The 25,803-nt window shown below is 32.3% G+C and overlaps 1 protein-coding gene across 1 annotated transcript in view; it reads right to left on the bottom strand.

Annotated features, from left to right (window-relative positions):
- The window catches only part of LOC124532214 (aminopeptidase N), a 42,069-nt gene extending 16,466 nt beyond the window's left edge, over window positions 1-25,603 (bottom strand). Inside the window, exon 1 of the mRNA XM_047106970.1 lies at window positions 25,456-25,603. The gene's annotated coding sequence lies outside the window, so the exon portion shown is untranslated. The remainder of the gene's footprint in view (window positions 1-25,455) is intronic.
- Between the last annotated feature and the right edge of the window lie 200 nt (window positions 25,604-25,803).

Here is a 25,803-nt window from a genome sequence, read left to right as displayed (position 1 = left end):
AATTTTAGTTTCAATTAACGCCTCTTTTTAAACTAAAATAAGAGTCGAAATGACCCAGTGATTAAAACGCGTGCATCTTAACCGATGATTGCGAGATTATTCACATCTCTAAATCTCTACATTTCGTGCTCGGCGGTGAAGGAAAACATCGTTAGAAAATCTACAAGTGTCTAATTTCAAAAAAAATCTGCCACATGTGTATTCCACCAACCAACATTGGAACAGCGTGGTGTAATATGTTCCAAACCTTCTCCTCAAAGAAAGAGGTGGCATCTAGCCCAGCAGTGGGAAATTTACAGACTGTTGTTGTTTAACATAAAAAAGTTTTAAAGGTGTTCTGTAAGTTTTGTTTCAAATATTAATTGTGAATAATAACAAATAGTAAAATCGTACGAAGGACCTCTTATGGAAACTCGAGCTGAACAATAACTTTAAGAACGAGTTTATTTAAGCTGTGGAGAAGAAAGGAAAGAGTTACTTGAATTTTACGTTCAGAACTTTGGAATTGAGCCAAGAAACTGTTTCTCGAATAAATTTAACTTATCATATAACTTTCTATATTATTAAACTTTCATAAATTAAATAGCAATGTTACATGAGTAAATAAAAAATAAAATATGTACATAAATACGCTAACATAAGTTATTCAACAAAAAAAAATGTATTTATTATATTTATTCGACACAACTTGCCTACTTGCCCTCGGTCCAAAGTTTTAAAAATATATATCATTAAGAAGATGCATCAAATATCTACTGTATGTATATGTATTTGCTAGCGACACGCCCCGGCTTCGCACGGTTGCAATGTTAATACTAAATATACTGCAAAGTATCTTGCAATGTTTACAGTTTTTCAGCCATTCTCTGCATGTTTTATACATATAAACCTTACTCTTGAATCACTCTATCTATTAAAAAAATCCGCATCAAAATCCAATGTGAAGCTTTAAAGATTTAAATATACATAGAGGGATATAGGGACAGAGAAAACGACTTTGTTTTATACTATGTAATATGTAGTGATGTGAATGTTACGAAGACTCAAGTGAAGTCGCAGGGTAACTGTTAGGTAATGGAATTTAGGATACGCATTTATTGCAAACACTGATATTCTATAATATATCTTACTTCTATTATAATAAGTACTACAGCTGATTTTAACTTCCTTGATTTCAAAATTCGAACTTATATTTCCAACCCGCTACGCCGCGTTTAACCTATTTATTTATCACTACTAATTGTACATGTGTCGTAATCTTTGTTACATCCATTATAGAATGTCGTAAAATTATAGTACGACTACTAAAACATATAACCCATATTAACATATGCTTAAGAAATATAGTGTATGAAATTCTTAACCTAATTTATTTGTAATTAGTTACGTATATCTGTTTATGGGCATGAAGTAATAATTTGATTTGTTTAATTTTTTAATTGACTGAAACATTTCGAGATCAAGCTTTGGAACTCCAATGAGATTTTATTCATCTGCCATTTAGATGAGATTATTCATTGTAATTGATTCTCCTATCTTGTAATACAGTCTCATAATTACACATTATAAATTCCTAAACTCTTTGTCCTCAGTATATACAAGAAAAACACGTCCTTTTACAAACAGGTCCCTCGTAATTGCCGATTTTATAATTAGTCTATTCTGATATTTCTTAAACAGATTCAAAAATGTACTTCGTAATTTTCATAAACAAGTTTGTGTAATATATTTATTTTTTAAATTTCGTTTATTTTTGGGTCCTTGGTTTTAACTCTAAATAAGTTAACATATTAAAAATATTCTAGACCATTTCTATTTCTATCAACTCTATGTTCTTGATGTTTTTTTTTATATATTATTTTTTAATGTGCTTATACGTGATCAGGATTGTCACATGACTCTCGATTGTTGTACAGAAATATTTTCCTTTTTTCTGTGACACAACAAACACAACGAGTCGAGATGGCCCAGTGGATAGAACACGTACATCTTAACCGATGATTGCGGGTTCAAACCCAGGTAAGCACCGTTGTTTCATGTACTTAATTTGTCTTTATAATTCATCTTGTGCTCAGCGGTGAAGGACAACATCGTGAGGAAACCTGCATGTGACAAATTTTCATAGATATTCCACCAACCCGCATTGGAACAGCGTGGTGGAATATGTTCCAAACCTTCTCCTTAAAGGAAGGGAAGGCCTTTAGCCCAGCAGTGGGAATTTACAGGCTGTTGTTGTTGCTCTGTAATACTAGGTTTTGAGTACCATATGAAAAAAAAATTGAAAAAAACATTCTAACGAGCAGCAGTGATAGTCAGTTACTGTTTCTATACAAATATTAAGAAATTATGAACACTGTAAGAAATAATAAGCATTCCGTGTATTGTCAATAGATAACGAACTGCATAATCTAAGACAGTACATCCTCTTCAATTTAAACATTAAAGTGTTATTAATTTTTCAAGACGAAAAATAAAATCTTTGAATGGAAAATTTAACATAACTGCACACAGATTGTACGAGAACGTAATCTTTAAATACATACTTGTTGACTTTTAGGCAGGATACAGGATATATAACTGGCATAACTTTGTATTTAAATGTTGGAAATGAATAATTCGTTTCTTGCCGGTACTTCTCAGTAGAATCTACATTCCGAATCGGTGGTAGCTATACGTTAATTTCAACTCTGTAAAGTATTGATTAAAAAGAGCTTCTATAAAAAATTATTAAGTGCTTGATATAATTGATTAGGTCTTTGTAGAAGCCTGGTTGGGTACGTACCACTTCCTCATTGTACTACTACCACCAAACAGCAATGCTGAAAATTATTGGACTTTAGTTTGAAGGATGAATGAGCCAGCATCACTATAGACACATGGGACTCGTGTATCAGTTTCCAAAGTTGGCAGTGCATTGGCCATATAGGAATGTTTAGATTTTTTTTATGGCGCCAATGTTTACAGCCACTATCTAGGCTACCAACATCAAGAATTCTCTACAGCCAGTACCTAGTCAAAGGGCAAGAATTTGTATTCGGAAAGACACTTCCTGACTTTAACCCACTTAAAAAAGGAAGTTTTCAATTCAACATATATGTATGTAAAATTGTTTAATAAGGATAATTGAATAATGCACTGTGTGAAACGATGTTTAGAAATAATGTTACTTGTGAGATAATGACAGACGGAGAGAATTATGGAAGAACATGCCGCGCCAATGCCAAATAAAATTGGGATAAGAGCAGGAGGATGATGCTACTACTGCTTAAAACATTAGGTATATAAATAACGCACGTACTATATGTATGTTTGTGCGCAATCTACTCCGCTCTCAATTGAAATCTGTGAAACTAATCAAATGCTATTTCTTTTTCTAAGTTATAAGCTGAAGCGATTACCAGTCATATATATAAAATCTTTGTTTTTTTTTTTTTAATTTTGCATTCATCGAGGTAAATAACTATAGCGTAAATACTAAAGTTTTATATTCATAAACGCGACAAAAGTGGGTTCCGTATTATTTAAGAATGAGCTACGAAACGAAAATACTTTAATACGTATGTAATATGCAATAAACGTAGAATATTTAGTTTTGGTGTCAGTTTAGACAACATCACTCACATTACTCTGATCCCAATGTAAATATCTAAAGCACTTGTGTTATAGAAAATCAGAAGTATCTATGGTACCACAAAAACCGAGACCTAAGACAACATAGAACACTAATGAACGTTTTCTATATCGACTCGGCTAGGAATCGAACCCGGGACCTTGGAGTGGCGTTCCCATGAAAACCAATGTACACACTGCTCACCCATAGATCACCCATCGTCAAGTTGATATAACTAAGACTATGAAAGTATTTCTAAAAATCAAAATAAACTTATTCCAAAAATACTTTCATAGTCTTAGTTATATCAACTTGACGATGGGTGATCTATGGGTGAGCAGTGTGTACATTGGTTTTCATGGGAACGCCACTCCAAGGTCCCGGGTTCGATTCCTAGCCGAGTCGATATAGAAAACGTTCATTAGTGTTCTATGTTGTCTTAGGTCTCGGTTTTTGTGGTACCATAGATACTTCTGATTTTCTATAACACAAGTGCTTTAGATATTTACATTGGGATCAGAGTAATGTGAGTGATGTTGTCTAAACTGACACCAAAACTAAATATTCTACGTTTATTGCATATTACATACGTATTAAAGTATTTTCGTTTCGTAGCTCATTCTTAAATAATACGGAACCCACTTTTGTCGCGTTTATGAATATAAAACTTTAGTATTTACGCTATAGTTATTTACCTCGATGAATGCAAAATTAAAAAAAAAACAAAGATTTTATATATATGACTGGTAATCGCTTCAGCTTATAACTTAGAAAAAGAAATAGCATTTGATTAGTTTCACAGATTTCAATTGAGAGCGGAGTAGATTGCGCACAAACATACATATAGTACGTGCGTTATTTATATACCTAATGTTTTAAGCAGTAGTAGCATCATCTTCCTGCTCTTATCCCAATTTTATTTGGCATTGGCGCGGCATGTTCTTCCATAATTCTCACCGTCTGTCATTATCTCACAAGTAACATTATTTCTAGACATCGTTTCACACAGTGCATTATTCAATTATCCTTATTAAACAATTTTACATACATATATGTTGAATTGAAAACTTCCTTTTTTAAGTGGGTTAGAGTCAGAAAGTGTCTTTCCGAATACAAATTCTTGCCCTTTGACTAGGTACTGGCTGTAGAGAATTCTTGATGTTGGTAGCCCAGGTAGTGGCTGTAAACATTGGCGCCATAAAAAAATTTAAACATTCCTATATATGGCCAATGCGGTGCCAACCTTGGAAACTGATACACGAGTCCCATGTGTCTATAGTGATGCTGGCTCATTCATCCTTCAAACTAAAATTCAATAATTTTCAGCATTGCTACTTGGTGGTACAATGAGGAAGTGGTACCTACTCAGGCAGGCTTTCACAAAGACCTAATCAATTATATCATGCACTTAATAATTTTTTATAAAAGCTCTTTGAATATTTTACAGAGTTGAAATTAATGTAAAGCTACCACCGGTTCGGAATGTAGATTCTACTGAGAAGTACCGGCAAGAAACGAATTATTCATTTCCAACATTTAAATACAAAGTTATGCCAGTTATACAATATATATCCTGTATCCTGTCTAAAAGTCAACAAGTATGTATTTAAAGATTACGTTCTCGTACAATCTGTCTGCAGTTATGTTTAATTTTCCATTCAAAGATTTTATTTTTCGTCTTGAAAAATTAATAACACTTTAATGTTTAAATTGAAGAGGATGTACTGTCTTAGATTATGCAGTTCACTGCGTATTGACAGTGCGAGGAATGCTTATTATTTCTTACAGTGATCATAATTTCTTAACATTTGTATAGAAACAGTAATTGACTATCAATGCCGCCCGTTAGAATGTTTTTTTCAATTTTTTTTTAATATGGTACTCAAAACGTAGTCTCACAACAACAACAACAGCCTGTAAATTCCCACTGCTGGGCTAAAGGCATCCTCTCCCTTTGAGGAGAAGGTTTGGAACATATTCCACCACGCTGTTCCAATGCGGGTTGGTGGAATACACATGTGGCAGAATTTCTATGAAAATTTGTCACATGCAGGTTTCCTCACGATGTTTTCCTTCACCGCTGAGCACAATATGAATTATATATATAATTATAAGAAAAATTATTATAAGACAAATTAAGCACATGAAACAGCGGTGCTTGCCTGGGTTGAACCCGCAATCATCGGTTAAGATGTACGTGTTCTATCCACTGGGCCATCTCGACTCGTTGTGTTTGTTGTGTCACAGAAAAAAGGAAAATATTTCTGTACAACAATCGAGAGTCATGTGACAATCCTGATCACGTATAAGCATATTAAAAAATAATATGTAAAAAAAAACCTCAAGAACATAGAGTTGATAGAAATAGAAATGGTCTAGAATATTTTGAATATGTTAAATTATTTAGAGTTAAAACCAAGGGCCCAAAAATAAATATACGAAATTTAAAAAATAAATGTATTACACAAAATATTTTATGAAAATTACGAAGTACATTTTTGAATCTGTTTAAGGAATATCAGAATAGACTAATTATAAAATCGGCAATTACGAGGGACCTGTTTGTAAAAGGACGTGTTTTTCTTGTATATACTGAGGACAAAGAGTTTAGGAATTTATAATCTGTAATTATGAGACTGTATTACAAGATAGGAGAATCAATTACAATGAATAATCTCATCTAAATGGCAGATGAATAAAATCTCATTGGAGTTCCAAAGCTTGATCTCGAAATGTTTCAGTCAATTAAAAAATTAAACAAATCAAATTATTACTTCATGCCCATAAACAGATATACGTAACTAATTACAAATAAATTAGGTTAAGAATTTCATACACTATATTTCTTAAGCATATGTTAATATGGGTTATATGTTTTAGTAGTCGTACTATAATTTTACGACATTCTATAATGGATGTAACAAAGATTACGACACATGTACAATTAGTAGTGATAAATAAATAGGTTAAACGCGGCGTAGCGGGTTGGAAATATAAGTTCAAATTTTGAAATCAAGGAAGTTAAAATCAGCTGTAGGACTTATTATAATAGACGTAAGATATATTATAGAATATCAGTGTTTGCAATAAATGCGTATCCTAAATTCCATTACCTAACAGTTACCCTGCGACTTCACTTGAGTCTTCGTAACATTCACATCACTACATATTACATAGTATAAAACAAAGTCGTTTTCTCTGTCCCTATATCCCTCTATGTATATTTAAATCTTTAAAGCTTCACATTGGATTTTGATGCGGATTTTTTTAATAGATAGAGTGATTCAAGAGTAAGGTTTATATGTATAAAACATGCAGAGAATGGCTGAAAAACTGTAAACATTGCAAGATACTCTGCAGTATATTTAGTATCAACATTGCAACCGTGCGAAGCCGGGGCGTGTCGTTAGCAAATATATATACATACAGTAGATATTTGATGCATCTTCTTAATGATATATATTTTTAAAACTTTGGACCGAGGGCAAGTATTTGTTGTGTCGAATAAATATAATAAATACATTTTTTTTTGTTGACTAACTAAGCGTATTTATGTACATATTTTATTTTTTATTTACTCATGTAACATTGCTATTTAATTTATGAAAGTTTAATAATATAGAAAGTTATATGATAAGTTAAATTTATTCGAGAAACAGTTTCTTGGCTCAATTCCAAAGTTCTGAACGTAAAATTCAAGTAACTCTTTCCTTTCTTCTCCACAGCTTAAATAAACTCGTTCTTAAAGTTATTGTTCAGCTCGAGTTTCCATAAGAGGTCCTTCGTACGATTTTACTATTTGTTATTATTCACAATTAATATTTGAAACAAAACTTACAGAACACCTTTAAAACTTTTTTATGTTAAACAACAACAGTCTGTAAATTTCCCACTGCTGGGCTAGATGCCACCTCTTTCTTTGAGGAGAAGGTTTGGAACATATTACACCACGCTGTTCCAATGTTGGTTGGTGGAATACACATGTGGCAGATTTTTTTTGAAATTAGACACTTGTAGATTTTCTAACGATGTTTTCCTTCACCGCCGAGCACGAAATGTAGAGATTTAGAGATGTGAATAATCTCGCAATCATCGGTTAAGATGCACGCGTTTTAATCACTGGGTCATTTCGACTCTTATTTTAGTTTAAAAAGAGGCGTTAATTGAAACTAAAATTGACGTACTCGCATCATACCGTGATTTTGTCCGTTTTTGGGTTCGTTATGTGAAAACGTGCATGCAAAATTTCACCATGATCAGTTGCGTAGTTAAAACATAACAAACGAACAAATTCACTTTCCTAAGAATACTAAATAAAATTTAGAAGTCTTAAGAAATCAACATAAATGCTTAATGTGCAGACTGAACATTACCTCAATGATCTTCAATGTCAGATAAGACGGCAGATGAAACGAAATTAATTGAAAAGTAACTTCAAACAAATATAAGTGTAGCTCCATTTAAAAAATATAAAGATCTTTGAAGATTGAACGTTGTACGTGAGCTACATACGATGAGGGACATTAACGTTGACACGACGTACAATAACAAGGGTTAATTTATTACCCAATAAACTAAAAGTATTAGTCATCAAGTCATGATCTAAGAAGTACGTAGGTTTTTATCTTCAGATAATCGTATCTCCACACACGTGGTGTCTGTGTTCTTTGTGTATTTTCTGTAATTTTGATTTTAATGCAAATACTGCACCGGAAAATATCAACATCCAGTGTTAAACTAATGGATTAATAAGCGTAATCTTTGAAGGTTGCAGTTTTAAGTCTGAGTAAAAATCTTGAACTAAAATGTAGACAATTTTTTGTTTATATTTGTCGTTGCATCCGTTTGTAGTTGAGCGATTAAGGAAAATATTGTAAGGAAAACTCCTTGCCGGAAGATATTTTCAGACATGTACGATTATGTCCGGAAATGCGCATTGTTGTTGCGCGCACAGAACACTAATGAACGTTTTCTATATCGACTCGGCTAGGAATCGAACCCGGGACCTTGGAGTGGCGTTCCCATGAAAACCATTGTACACACTGCTCACCCATAGATCACCCATCGTCAAGTTGATATAACTAAGACTATGAAAGTATTTTTGGAATAAGTTTATTTTGATTTTTAGAAATATTTTAAAATATAATCGACAGAGGGATCGAATTTTCTTCCTTATGAGTCTTATCCGCATGATTCAAATAGGAGTATGGTTTTATCTTGTAAAATAATGTTAGTAGCATGAAGTTACTATCACGTTGTATTTATGTAAACTTGTACAACGGGCCAAAAGAAGAATAATCTTCAAAACTAAACTAAGAAAGGAACTATGTAAAACAAAAATACCAGAATTTATAATGTAAAATTTAAAATTGAGTTTAATAATTCCATACTTTATGGAATGGATTTTTTTCAAGCTCTAAACAGACGGACTACATTACCAATAATAAATACATTTATACCAAACCGCTAGCCGCTTTTCCGATGAGAAAAAACACTCACTAGTCAATTAGGTCAGAAAATAGTTAGTTCAGGCTGACATTTATTTTCTAGGCTATGTTTATCTTTTCCTTTCTCATACGTTTTATTTTATATCAAAGAATTCCGATTACATTCTGAGGTTTAATTGGATATAGAGCATCGCTCAAACCTGTCTGGGTAGGTAGCACGCACATTTTAATTATAAAAAACCTACCAACAATAATAACTACTAGTATAATTATATATAGATTAATTAGATGCGAAGGTTTAGTAAAGCAATATGACTGCACACACAAGGGACATAAAATTTTACTTTCGGGATTCCCAGGAACTCTTAGAAGTGATCAGATCAGAGTGAATGGTGTGGTATAACTGCAAAAACATCAGATAAAAAGCATAATATTTGTCTTTCTAACAGCTTGCTTCCTTTATCTTTCAATCTCGACCTCCGTAGTCGAGTAGGGTGTACGCCGGTTTTCATGGGTATGCCACTGCGAGGTCCCGGGTTCGATTCCCGGCCGAGTCGGTGTAGAAAACTTTTAATAGTGGTACCGTCATTACTTCTGAATTTCCATAAGACAAGTGCTTTGGCGACTTACATTGGGATCAGAGTAATGTATGTGATGTTGTCTAATATTCATTTATCCATCAATATCTTCTAATCGTAATGATAAAAATATTTGTTATATCCTGACTCAGTCGTATCAGAGATATATAGAAGTATTATATCACAGTCTAGGGTGGTCTCTTGAAAACAATGGCTGTGACACGGCGCAATTATTCGGAAGTAATAATACTGGAAAGGAAGTTCCATATGTATAAAGAACGAAGAGTTCTCATTTCCTGATACGAGATGTGTTTGTATACTCGGAAGATATATGTTTTATATGAGAATTAATAACGCGTATAATTGAATATATTTAATTGGGAATAATAACGGTACAATATCACGTCACTAATAACAGTAATTTAAATTATTAAAAACAGTAAATACTGTTTAATTATTTGAGTACCACAAAAAAATAACCAATGATATGTATGATAACAATGTTTATGTGGTGATAGGGCTTTAAGCAAATTGTATAGGTTAGGTACACCATTTCTTACAATATGTTAAAGTAACAGTATTGAGTTTTGTTGTGTTCCGGTTTGAAGGGTAAATATGCCAGTATAACAAAAGGTAAGACCCATCTTAGTTTCCAATATTGGTTGAGCGTTGGCGATGTAAAGAAGGGTTCATATTTATTACAATGCCAAGGACTATTATTGGTGGAGACCACCTGATGATGGCATATTTGCCAATCTAAGCAAAATCGCTTTTTATTTTTTTATTTATGTATTTAAACTAATAAAATACGTAGAATTTATTGACAACATAAGAAATAAGTGCGTGAATTCATCTAGCTCGCTTGGTTTTGAATGATTTAGAGTTCAGTTTGACCCGCAAACACAAATGCATTCAAATAAAAGCTTCTAAAGGATGAATAAACTAAAACGAATAATATAGGAATAAAAAAAAATTAAGCGTATAGAGCCAACAGGAAAACTTTAAATGTGTATTACCAAGGATATAACATATATCTTTGACATTATATATGAATCATTCTATACTAAATTTATTTTACATATATGTGTTGAATCTACAACAAATATGATTATTTTCACATTTACAACAAAATTAACCGATGTATATAAAACCATGTCTGTGCCACAGAATTATAATGTACTTAACACTTTTTTATAATATATTCCATGTTCGATGATACAGGAAAAAATCCTGAGGAAATTTATAGACTATTCTTTAATTAATATTCATTTATTAGGACATGAGTTGCGCGCTTGTAGCGTCAATAGTCAAAATTTAAAACGGATGAAAATATGAAGCGCTTTGTACATACATAAGACTATATGTGTTTTATATCCCTTTTCAAAATGTCTTCTGGTATAAATTTTAAATGGTTGTTAGTAATTTATCAATTAGGCGGTGATAAGAAATGGTAAAGCTTTCTAATAATTCATTGCTTGATCACGAACTAAATATTCTTAGTTAATATAAGTAATTCATAACTAAAAATTTTAGTATATTTTTTAGTTTTCTAATACTTTTGAAAGTTCTCTCGGAATGAAAAATTTGAAATTTTCAACAAACTTAAGAGCGTTTATGCGGTCAAGCAGTTACAGGGTTTTTCTTTTCAACCGACTTCCAAAAGGAGGAGGTTATCAATTCGTCTGTATTTTTTTTTTTTTTTTTTTTTTTTTTTTTTATGTTTGTTACCTCATAACTTTTCACTGGGTGGACCGATTTTGATAATTTTTTTTTTGTTTGAAAGGTAGTGCTTCCCGTGGGGTCCCATTTTTTTTAAATTTTTTTCCGATGATGGTATCCATATGAAAACGACATAAGTCTTAAATTTGCATTATGTATATGCGCGAAAAATCGGTGAATAACTGAAAATCACGTTAACCAATTTTGATAATTCTTTTTTTATTACAAAATATATACTTCAACGGTAATTTGGTGAAAGTTTGGTAAGGTTCTGAGCACAGGATCCATGACAAAGTAACGGAACGGAAGGGAACGGAACAATTCTGAGGAGCACGTTAGCGATACTCAGTCGAATCTTTTATTTATAGGTTATTTGGATATTTGAGTCACCTTCCGTAATGTGGTTATGTTTATGTAATTATCATAGTCGAATATTATAATCAACTAGCTACCCACCCCGGCTTCGCACGGGTGCAATACTGATACTAAATATACTACAGAATTTGTTTATATACGACATCACATCGCAAACTTCTAAAATTATCAGTGTTTCTTTACTATATTGTTCATGTATTATATACATAAACCTTCCCCTTGAATCACACTATATTTTAAAAAAAACCGCATCAAAATCCGTTGCGTAGATTTAAAGATGTAGGGACAGAGAAAGCAACTTTGTTTTATACTATGTAGTGATGGAACTCCTATACGGCTCGCAGTTAGGGTGCGATATGGGGCAGAATTTCTTACTATCTTTAATCAAATTTTGTGTATGTGATGTGATGTCATAATATGATGTACGAAATATAGTTGGTCTTTTTCAAAGTTTTTTTGCTGAGTTCGATTACAGCTCCTTGTAGTTTACGCCGCGTGACGTATTAAATCCGCATTTTCGAAAGTCTATTTTTGCTTTATTCGCAAGTTTCCTTTGAAATTGTCCTCGAAGTAGTTTCTGACTTATATAAACGGAACGCTTAATCTATAAATATAAAAAAAAAATTAGTTAGTCAACATCAGCTTCACTTAAAATCAAAAAATAAATAAAAATTTTAACAAAAAGAAAAACCGACTTCAAACAAAACACTATTTTAAAACAAATGAATATGCACGAAAAAGTAATAAAAATAATTGCGTATTCAACATATTTTTAGAGTCTTCCTAAGTTAAATGAAATGAAAAATATTAGACTACTTAAAAGTCGATTAACGATTATATCATGTAGTTATAATTATTGTTATATTTGGAGTCGGTGTCAGCCAATAAAACCCTACAGTATATCTATCAAAAAACAATACGAGAATACTTTAACAAATATGTTTTTTACAAATTACCTTTTACACAATAATATACTGGATCAATGAAGGGGCTCGTATCGCTTCTTTCTTTTGATTGTTGGGGCAAGGGCACTGTGGCTGACACCGGCTCCAAATATACCAATAACTATAACTACATGATATAATCGTTAATCGACTTTTAAGTAGTCTAATATTTTTCATATCATTTAACTTAGGAAGACTCTAAAAATATGTTGAATACGCAATTATTTTTATTACTTTTTCGTGCATATTCATTTGTTTTAAAATAGTGTTTTGTTTGAAGTCGGTTTTTCTTTTTGTTAAAATTTTTATTTTTTTATATATACTAGTTGTTGCCTGCAGCTTCACTCGCATCCTGGGGTTGGGTGTCAGGCAAAAAAAAATAGTCTATGTGCTTCCTTACAGTTCAAGTTTGTTCTACAAAGTATTTAATCAAATACAGTTAATTCGTTTGGTTGTGAAAAAGCTACGGTCAGAAAGATTAACAGACAGAGTTACATTCACATTTATGTATATTTTATAATATTAGTGTAGAGCTGAGATGGCCCAGTGGTTAGAACGCGTGCATCTTAACCGATGATTTCGGGTTCAAACCCGGGCAAGCACCACTATATACATGTGCTTAATTTGTGTTTATAATTCATCTCGTACTCGCTGGTGAAGGAAAACATCTGAGGAAACCTGCACGTGTCTAATTTCATTTAAATTCTGCCACATATGCATTCCACCAACCCGCTGGAACAGAGTGATGGAATATGTTCCAAACCCTCTTTTTAATGGAAGAGGAGGCCTTAGCCCAGCAGTAGGAAATTTATATTTACTTAGCTTTACTTTATATAATATTAGTATCCATATTTCCATTGAATTGAATATTCAGAAATAAAATAAAACATCTACAGTCGATTAAAAAAAAAAAACAAAAACATTTACATTGATCCAAAACAAGACCACATGTTACAATATAAACTTAAAAGTAAGTTGTACGTAACTTTATTATAAGTTTATATGCAGTATATAATCAACTATAATATTGACTGTACTGTACTAGCACAGTTATAAATAAATATAAATATAAATAAATATGAGACAACATCACATACATACATTACTCTGATCCCAATGTAAGTAGCTGAAGCACTTGTGTTATGGAAATCAGAAGTAACGACGGTACCACAAACACCCAGACTCAAGACAACATAGAAAACTAATGGTAATCTACATCGATTCGGCCGGGAAACGAACCCAGGACCTCACAGTGGCGTACCCATGAAAATTGGCCTATACACCACTCGACCATGGAGGTCGTCAAATTTAAATAATAATTTTATAAACATCACCTTAATATATGATAAACATTAAATAAAATTCGACAATATATTCCGTTCCTTATGTAACAGTATTGTCACGTATGTAAATAATACTTTTCATATTGTATACGTATTCAAGGACTGGTCGTAACGAGATGTTTTCCTTCGGGACGCGAGTGATATAACTCGCTCTGCGCTCTCCCTTGTATATGAATACCGGAGTATCTAATTTAATATATTTTGATTGAATTTACGTATGAATATTTCATATGAGTCGAGATGGCCCAGTGGTTAGAACGCGTGCATCTTAACCCATGATTGCGGGTTCAAACCCAGGCAAGCACCGCTGATTCATGTGCTTAATTTGTCTTTATAATTCATCTCGTGCTCAGGGGTGAAGGAAAACATCGTGAGGAAACCTGCATGTGACAAATTTAAAAGAAATTCTGCTACATGTGTATTCCACATCCCGCATTGGAACAGCGTGGTGGAACATGTTTCAAACCTTCTCCTCAAAGGCAGAGGCGGCCTTTAGCCCAGCAGTGGGAATTTACAGGCTGATGTTATATGAATATTTCATATGTATATACAAGCACGATTATTTATTTCGACCGAGTTAAAATAATTATTTAATAGAATCCTAAACTAAAATTGTACATAAAGTTGTCTCTTTAACCGAGACTATAGGATTGGAAATTTTTATTTATTGCTATATGTCCGTTTGAGTATATACCTCTCATCGCATATTTTATCGCAAACAACAATATTGTTGTGTTCTGGTTTGAACGGTGAGTTAATGAGCTTAAGAACAAGGACAAGGAGACATCGTAATATTTAAGATTCGTGGCACATTCGTGATACAGAGATAACAATTCGTTGTTTCTTACAAATATGTCTATGAGTGTGATGGTGACCACTTACCATCAGGACCCATTTGACCGTTACCCTAATTATTAAGAAAAAAATGTCGTCGAAGGGTTTAAATCGAGGCGAGATTCGCTGAGTTTTTAAATGCTTAAATTTAAAAATGTTGCCTTAAACTCAAAACACATGCATAGATACGTGTCAGAATTGCTTAATATCTGCATTATATCAAAAGCTCGACAGAGTATGATGAAATATAGAGTATTTATAGGATGAAATAGAATTTTGAAAGCAAAATTTACATAATTAAGATTTCCAAGTCTCACGTCTCGCGCTAACCATCACTCAGAATATTGTTTACAAACGTGGTAATTAGTATAAACAGCTCTATATATTACGAAGAGTGATCGAATCAGGATAATTGAACGTGTGAGAAACATCAGTCAAGTCAGCCGTTGGTTTATTTTGTGATGACATACTTGTGACTGATCCCTGTTACGGAATCAAGAAGTGATATGAAATACTAGTAGTCGCTCTCGTTTTCGCTCGCGTTTTAGGATTTGGTTATCATGTGTCGGGCAAAAAAGTAGTACGTATCCTTTCTTGGAATACAAGTTTGCTTCATACCAAATTTCATCAAATTCGGTTCATTGGTATGATCGTACATGAACGACAAACAGACAAACTGAGTTACTTTCACATTTATAATATTAATATGCAATAGTAGGTACACACCATTCGTTCTCTTATAATTCGATGAGACAACAAATCTAAAATGACGGCGTTCCGCGCCATTTATTCTGAACTCTTAAGCGTCCTGGGCTCCTAGTACCCTCATTTCATGCCAAGAAACGTATTAACCGTTTTGAAGACAAGAAACAAAAGACTATCCAAAACTCAAGGCGTTCGCCACCATCCATCTAAGCTCTTAGACGCCCTGGACTCCTAGTACATACCCTCATTACATGCGGGGAAATGCGTTAACCGTTTAAAAGACAAGAAACAAAAGACTATCCAATCCGTGTAGATCAACATTACCAGCTTCCAAACTCCAATTACTAAGAATATCTTGACAGGAAAACTTCAATAACTTTTATTTGGCCTGAGTTGGCATTTGGATCCATAACCTCGAATACAGCCTTAATCCTAAGCACTTGCCGAATGAGGCAGTCGCTTAGTTGAAGGATGTAGTATTTTATAAAACCCGTTTATTATACCTGTCTTTGAACATCGATTTCGAATTAAAATTACTCAATATGTTAGGTAATCTTGGTTCCGGTCGTTCAAAACGGCTAATGTTTCAGATGTTAACTATTAACTTAAGACCTTTTATTTTTGCACACATATGTAATTAATATTTTTCACGTGTACGATATCAAAGTAACTACAATGTAATTATGTTTAGGTTATATTTTATGAAATATACTCACACATACACATATTCGGCGACGAATAATACAAACTATGTATAGATTCAATAACGATTCCAATTACTAATGTGGCCATGACCGGCCCTTTTATGAAAAATACATTCGTTCAATATTTACAACACAACGGGACGGATACGAGACGTGATAACACGAAATAAAAACAAATATATTTTTTTATTTTTACATACGTTTAGCAAATAGTTTTTTTTTAACTAAGTTTGCAGTTTTTATTTTAAAGAGACCCCGAAGCACACCCAGACTTGTTGGTGGCAGGGGTCTGTGAAACTGGCTAGCTGTACTGGTAGGTAGGTAGGTAGGTACTGCCCATTACATACCGCTAAGTAGAAATACTTAGTATTTTTGTGTTCCAATTTGAAGGGTGAGTGAGTTAGAGCAATTACAGGCACAAGGAAGGATCGCATGTAAGGAGTAATACATATGTATAATAAGTTCAATATTTTGGTTTATTTATTTAAGTGTTAATTTTTATGAGTGGTGATGACATCTTACCATCAGATAGCTCATTTGCCTATCCTACCTTTATCATAAAAAGAAACTTCATTATATATAAATTTATTTCAGCCAGCACACTGTACAAACATCATCTTATTTAATATCAACGTTTAAATGACTCAAAGACTACTGACATTTTATGTCAAATGTTCTTACCGTTTAATATGAGACAACATCACATACATTACTCTGATCCCAATGTATGTTGCTTAAGCACTTGTGCTGTGGAAATCAGAAGTAACGACGGTACCACAAACACCCAGACCCAAGACAACGTAGAAAACTAATGGTATTCTACATCGACTCGACCGGGAATCGAACCCGGGACCTCAGAGTGGCGTACCCATGAAAACCGGTGTACACACCACTCGATCATGGAGGGCGTCCACCGTTGATCTTTAAGTATATATTTATAAATAATACATCAAATTTAGATAAACATCCAAAGAGAATTTCACACAAAAGAAACGTAAAACTATGTTTGGATGACTGATTCCTTCCTACAATCCTTCCCCCAACTCTCCTCTCTGATTGGATCTTTTGGATCTTTTTTTTATGGTATAGGTTGGCGGACGAGCATATGGGCCACCTGATGGTAAGTGGTCACCATCACCCATAGACGATGACGCTGTAAGAAATTTTAACTATTCCTTAAATCGTCAATGTGCCACCAACCTTGGGAACTAAGATGTTATGTCCCCTGTGTCTGACACTGGCTCACCCACCCTTCAAACTGGAACACAACAACACTGAGTACTGTTGTTTGGCTGTAGAATAACTGATATGTGGGTGGTTCCTACCCAGACGGGCTTGCACAAAGCCCTACAACCAAGTAATCTGGATCTGATTTAATCCTTATTTAAAGTTTTTTTCTTTTTTAATTATTTAAACCGTATTCACGCATAAACTTTTATGTGACAATTTTTTATTATTTCATTTTTAAAATAATTAATGCTCATTTTAAATGTCACTGTCATAGACGATATTTTATAATAGTCTAAACTTTAATTTCATTTTATACGATAGTTGAATTTATTATATATTTTATTAAATAAAATCATCAATGATTATTAATTTTATTTAATGTATCTACAGTAATGTACCGTATACAATCGCAACATTTTATTCTCAATTACAAAGTTTAAATAAAATCTATATATATATTATTAAACATATTATCTTATGGCCAATAAAATATTATGTCACTGTTTAAAAGAGTAGATTATGTTGTACTTACAACTCGTATAAATGGATATCTCAACAAAACCGGATTACCTTAACCAAGAAACGTCCAACCAGTGTAATTAAAAACACACTTATATGCTTAAATATTGATATGAAATTATATTATTTGATTTAGAATCTTTTTAACCATTTTAGGATTCCGTATGCAAAGAGTAAAACGGTCCTTTCGTCCGTACATTATTTTGATCTATGTATGTAGTAGGCTTCAGTTAGCGTTTATAATGTAAGCGCAAAAAATTAAAAAAAATACGACATCACATTAGAAACTTTTAAATATATCAGTGTTACTTAACTATATTGTCTATGTATTATATATAAAAACCTTCCTCTCGAATCACTCTATCTATTAAAAAAACCGCATCAAAATCCGTTGCGTTGTTTTAAAGATTTAAGCGTACAAAGGGACATAAGGACAGAAAAAGTGACTTTGTTTTATACTATGTAAAGATAAGCATCTCCTCCTCATTTATTAATTAAAATTTTGTAGTTTAATCATGCGACATCTCAATACAAAAATTATACGTGTTTTCTTATAAGAGATTATTTGAATAAAAAACCGACTAAAGAGTGGCCTCGATAATTATATGTGAAATAGTTAAGAGTTTGTTAATATTTAAAAATGTATAATAATAATAAAATGCGTGTATAAAAACATCTCAACATGACCAACACAATAGATTGTTCAATACACAGACGCCGTAACAGACTCGATTGCTCATTGAATCACAAATTTTGCTCACTATGGCTACGTCGCGCCCCGCTGCCTTATTAACCCGTGGCCTTCTTTTATTTAAGACCCGTTCACAACACGAAATACTCTTTTCTATTTATCTTTTCATTGTCAAGTCAAAAGAAGTCAAAAGAAAATTCAGCAGTTCATAGTCCGAGTCAGCAGTGAGAGAATTAATAGAAGAATTACTTAAAAGCAATGATGTTTTAGTAAACAGATATGTTATGAACGCGCAAAAAGTGAAGACTAGAAAACGTCCTAATTGGGACGCTTGCCTTTAGTCGTTTTACGTAGTAATACGTTATAATACATAATAATTACGTAGTAATACGTTTTGACTAATTGAAACATCTAGTTATCCCTTTTCCTTATTGTTTTTATCAAGCTATCCTTTTTACTTTTAACGAAATGTAAAAATAAACTAAAATAAACGGTCCCCGGCGCGGTACACTTTTTTCTGTTGGATATGGTATGGATATAACATATCTGTTTATTAGAATATCATTGCTTAAAAGTAATCAAGCAAGTCCGATATTCATTGATAATAGTTCATTCAGTTCTGTCAGTTTCATTCGTTCATTTTTAAACGTGCAAACAGGTTACATATAACTGGCGACCTTTTTTATGATGCTAGAAAACACATAACATTTCCACGTTACAAAGGATTCCTAAGACACTGAGAACTTTTGAACTCCCTTCATTTGGTGGCAGATGGCAACCAAATAGACTAACATTGAGTGAAAAATGATTGACTTTTTATAACATCAGTGTGTATGTGTGTGTGTGTGTATAACCTATGAACAATAAGTGCTTCATGACACTTACGCGGTTTCCAACCACACTCTTGGTGATAGGACTTTGTGCGAGCACGTCTGGGTAGCCATATTGCACTTACCAAATATTCTATCCCCAAACAGTAGTATTGACCACTGTTATTTCCATTTTGAAGAGTACGTAGTATGATTACAGACACATGGGAGGGCACTTTGTTTCTGAGATTGATGCTGTATTGCTGATGTAAGACAGGTTACAAGAGTGATATGAACGTATGAGACAACATCACATACATTACTCTGATCCCAATGTGAGTAGCTAAAGCACTTGTGTTATGGAAAATCAGAAATAATGACGGCACCACAAACACGGTCTAAGTGTGTCAAGTCAACATAGAAAAGTAATGATAATCTACATTAACTCGACCGGGAATCGAACCTGGGACCTCGGAGTGGCGTACCCATGAAAACCGGTGTACACACCACTCGATCACGGAGGTCGTCAACGTAAAACGTAAGGCTAAGATATGGCGTTTGTTAGTCCGCGTAACTAAATTAGAAAAATAGCGAATTAAACTCATTCAGTTTGTAATCTTAGTTGCAAATGTAGAACAAAATTTGGTGCGAATACGTTAAGAAGAAAATGAATCCTACTTTCAAATGAATTTTACAAAGAGTACTTTCGAAAGACCAATAGTGTAAATTTGTTGAAAAATATTGTTTATTTAGCTTTTTTCGTGTAGATCATAGGCACTTTTTTCATAAATAATATCAAACGCTTTTAATCTGTCATAGTGGTCTTGTACGGATAATCCGTTACAATTAAAGAAAAAATATTTCTAAATACTTCATCATGTATGGGCCTCAGCAACACACCAATATATACATCCTTACTTACTCTGCATGTCTAGGGTGCAGTTTCACGACAAGACACTGAGCCCCTTTTAATTAAATTTGGTACGAAGAAGCTTGAACCCTCAGCACAGATAGAAGCTAGTTTTTCCAACTTTGAAGGTAAGGGGATAAATTGTATACAAGTTCTTAAAGAATTTTCATCCATCATCTGAAATTCACACCCTGAATATATGAAATAAATAATTTATAAAAAATTAAACCGACATCAAAATTAGAAATAGCTAGTGAACTAAAAAATATATATATCTAAGGGAGTACTAGACCAATTTTAATGATACTTTCTGTAACTGAGATTAAAAATGATCATTTGAATACGACTTTTAGTTTTCGAGAAATTCGTGGACAAACATACAAACATACACTTACGTAATTAAGCACACATGCTTGATCCTCAATGGATGATCATACTCAAATATAATTAAATTCTAAAATAAACTAAACTGACAACCTCCTTTTTTTAGAATTCCGTTAAAAATGCCACGGATTCTGCTAGTTCTTAATAAATACACGACTTTCAATTTGCTTTCATCACAAATATCTAAATAAAGCGACCTCTCGAGTAGTGGTGACGTTTTTTTAATCAATCTGTTTGTAAAGGATTTAATCAAAAGATGGAATTACTTTTTGATGCCTATTACTGTTCTTATTTCCCTCATGTCAAATAGTAATTCCGCTTTGAATGTTCCTATACTATTTACATAAGACTTATTGACTTTAAGACCTAACAGAACATTTATTTCGTTAAAAAAACTGTAAAAGAAAACTGCAAAGAGGTTGTAATACGAGACCGATAAAATACTTTAAAAAATCAATGACGTCATGAATTAATTATTTTTCTTCTTAAATTATTTGAGTCGAAACAACATGCTGGCGAAATAATTTTGTAATGTGATAAAATAAACTACTATATAAGTATAAATCGATATGTTAGGAATACAAGATAAACTGTTCAATAATTTTGAATACCATCTCAAGTCCAGCGATTACCTATTCCAATTACAAATAAAATCTGAAGTATATTTGAAATTGGAACGATAAACACAGACCTTACATACATATTTTTTTAAATAAATAATTATTAAAACCTTACCTCTTTTTAAGCCTCGAAAACACGTTAACAAAGTTTTTACATATTTATTAACGCTGAATGCGAACCGAGCTGTAGAACAGTACGGAATTAGATCCATACAATAAACAAACAATCGTGGAGATAAAACAGATTAGTAATAAAAACAAAATCGGTTTCAAAAACACATCTAAGGTTTAAAAAAAAAGAAACAAAAAGTTATTTTACAGTGTTACGATTATGATAGTACGATTACCAATGTTCGATTACCTCGTCTAGAACTAAATATGTGGCCTCAGATATTAAGTTTTAAAACCTGCGCGGGTCGATATATAGTTGTTGGGTTTTTCTATCGATAAGTTCTCAGTGATAGAATTAGTTTCATATATATAAAATAAGTCATTTAATCTTGATAATTTTAATAATACAATACAATAACTTTTCTGGAGGTAATTTTTAAGACCTACAATTTTCTAGTACATTGTTTTGATGTATAGCCTACTTAGTTACTATTAACGATATATTAGCAAAGAAATTTTAAATAAAATATCGTCAAAGTTTATCCATTTGGAATTAAATATTTGCAAACTAGCTGTCGCCCGCGGCATTGCTCGCGTTATAGGATTGGTTAGTTGGTTGTCTTGTGTTAGGCAAAAACCGTGAAGTTCAAGTTAGCTTCACACAAAATTTCATCAAATTCGGTTCATTGGTTTGATCGTGAAAGAGCGACAGACAGACAGAGTTACTTTCATATTTATAATATAAATATAGATATAGATTATATATCCAAACCGTATACATATAAATACAAGCTACTACTACTACTTCAGGATTGAATTCGAATATTTGAAGAAGCGTATGGAAAAAGTAAGAGATACAGAGAGAAGCAGAAAATGACTTCGTTTAATGCTCTTTACGGATACAGATAATAAACATAATTCAACATCAAATTAAAAAACGAAATGAAAGTTAAAATGAGGACTTTTTTAAATGAATAAATATACATTTCCAATTTTTTTTCAAGTGGTCTGTGATCCTGATTTATTATTTTACATAACTGTTTCGTCAATTACACTTATAATAATATTGGATATTAGATATTCATAAAGAGAGAAAACCTATTATGTGAATATATTATACATAAATATCATATTAAAATTGTATTTATTTATTTATTTATGTATTATAACTTTGTACTCTGCATCATCCATTATCCTCCTGCCCTTATCCCGACTTTACTTAGGCATCACATCTTCTTCTTCCATACTTCTCTGTCTGACGTCATTTCACAAGTAAAATTCTTTCCAACCATATGGTCTTTCACACAATCCATCCATCGTTGCATTTATACAAACAATGATATATAAGATGTAATGTCTCATGAGCCAATTATATTGGCAGAGCAGTGCAAACCGGAACACAGCATTACTAGAAACTTCTACTAAACAGTAGAATAACTGGAGAGAAGGAACACGCCCACAGTCAATACAAAGGCCTGCTAAGAATTGTTTGCTGGTTCTATATCCCATAAACAACTTTTAATTGCTATTTGTAAGTTAGTAACTACGACAAACTTTCTTTAACAGAGTAATACATGTTACTATCACTACATGGTATAAAAAAAAAATACAGACGAATTGATAACCTCCTCCTTTTGGAAGTCGGTTGATAAAGTCGCTTTATCTGTCCTTATATCCCTATCTATGCTTAAATCTTTAAAACTACGCAACGGATTTTGTTGCGGTCTTTTTTAATAGATAGAGTGATTCAAGAGGAAAGTTTTTATATATAATACATGGACGATATAGTAAAGAAACACTGATAATTTTAGAAGTTTGCGATGTGATGTCGTAAATAAACAAATTCTGTAATATATCTCTAGTATCAGCCGGGTCGCTAGTACACTATAAAAAAAGACCCACCTATATACTTAGTAAAAAATAAGTATAAATCGTGATTTTATCTATAAGATACGCAGAACGGCTAATAAATAACATCGGTATCGCTCATTTAAAATAAGGGGCCTAGTGCATCCCCTCACGTGACCCCTTTGTAGCATATTTCACGGAGCTATCCTATTGTTACACTAAAGGGCTCTTCTCCCCTACGAAACGTGAGGCGTACAAAGGGCTCAGTGTAACCAAAGTTTAGTATTATTATATTGAGGCAATAGAAAACCAACCAGTGCTTGCATTGTCGAACGCTTTGAATTAATACGTTACGCGAGGGTGACAGCTTAGATGAGCTGGTAATACCGTTCATTCGGTGAAATGATTTATTTTTAAATGTTCTGTTAAAATAGTTGGATAGTTTACTGAGTAATTTTGAGCGTTGATACTTAAATTACAAGTTGATATAAACATTCTTTCATAAAAGGATTTTAAGCATTAAATTAGTATAAAAAATTTACGCGAATTTTTTCCAAACTTTTTTTAACAAAATATTATTTTGTTTTCGATATAATATATGTATAAAATCTGTACATGTAATGACTAAATATTTAATATGATCTATAAAAAATACTCAAAAGAATTTGTTATGTGAACATACTCGAATAAAGTATAATATTTTGATTTTTTAGTACAACCTTATTACTTTTATAAATAGAATAATTAAAAAAAAACATACTTGTGTTTGTATAAAGCTATCTTCATATTGGTAACATGCGAAATATTTTTTTTACGATATAGTAAAAGAGTATTGAATACGAGAGTCGTTATTTTTAACTTTGCCGTTTCGTAAATTCAAATATTTTTTAAAAAAATACATAGGTAAAAAAGGCATATTATTCGATACAAGATTTTATAGATGATAAAAAAGCGTGGAGTTAATACCTGTTGACTTATATACGATGACGTTATATAATTGCATTTAACTAACATGACTGTATTATTTAAATGTTGAAAAAAGTAACTACTGAGTTTCTTGCCGGTTCTTCTAGATAGAATCTACTTTCCGAACCGGTGGTAGCTTCTCTTAATTGTAAAATGACGATTCAAAAGTGCTTGTAAAAGCCTACTTGAATAAAATTTATTTTGATTTTGACAATTAATCTATACTCTATACTAATATCACCAAGAAGAAGAAGTAGAAGATTTGTTTGTTTGTTTGTACGGGTTACCATAGAAAGTAATGATCTTATTTAAATAAATAGTCGTTGAAAGGCATAAAAATCATAAATATATACATATAGTTTTCTTTACTAATAAATTGTACCCGTGTGAAACCACGGCGGGTTGCTAGTATTTAAAAAAATAACAACAATAATAGCCTTCTTCGTTTAGAATATATTTAAGGCATTCTGCAAAATTAGTGTATAAAAATTCATTGCCATAAGGTAAACAATCAAAGTAAAACGTTCGTTTGTGTAAACAAATTGGAAGTTACAACCGCAATTACAACTTCACGGTCAAAGAACAAGTTCACATCTCGATTAGACATCACATCACGAGATGTAATACAGTATTCCTTTTTTTAAATTGTTTTTATTTATAGTAAGAACACTCTATATAATAAATTTTTTTTTAAAGATTTAATTATACATTTTAATAGTATACTAATATCTATTTTGATTATATATATACAGTGTGCTCTTTGAATATTTAATTTACTGATAAAAAGCATTTTCTAATTTCACTGTTTTACATGCCAACTAAATGATTGAACTTAAATAAAAAATAGTAAAAAACAAACTTAGTTATATTGCTTAATTGTTTTAACAACTAACACAGATTGTCAAAATGAAAAAAATATTTAATGATATTTGTTTACATCTAAGAAAGGATCGAGAAATGATAAGAAATTTTCTTTAAAAGAAAGCTTATTAAGTTGAAATGGTCAAACGCTTATTCACACGCGTTTGAGAAGTGAAAACGCTTCACTATTTTCCCACGAACAATTAAACGACAATTTATTTGAAAAAAAAAATCAAAAAAAAATTACCTGTAATTCTCACGGTATCCATTGTGTCCTTTGATTGATGTGTAAATCGTTTTATTACGAAAGGCGGGAATCGTGTAGAGCGAAACAGACGTCCAAATCGCGCCGTGGTCGAAACGCGACTGCCTTGTGCCACCCAAGTTTCAACCTCAGTGGAATGGGAAGATGAGGGATACTTGACATGGGACATAAGAGTTTTGATAGATACGCAATCGACGTTCGACCTCCAATATTCAATTCGGAGATGACATTTTTATTGGCGATGAAACTGCGATGTTACTGATGTTTTAGTAAAAACTATTATTGTTAACCTCTGTTACTTTGATATCGATTCTGCCATATAATTGAATG

This window comes from Vanessa cardui, chromosome 9, assembly GCF_905220365.1.
Source record: "Vanessa cardui chromosome 9, ilVanCard2.1, whole genome shotgun sequence".
In the NCBI taxonomy this organism is placed as follows: domain Eukaryota; kingdom Metazoa; phylum Arthropoda; class Insecta; order Lepidoptera; family Nymphalidae; genus Vanessa; species Vanessa cardui.
This window is presented reverse-complemented; position numbering and strand designations above follow the sequence as displayed.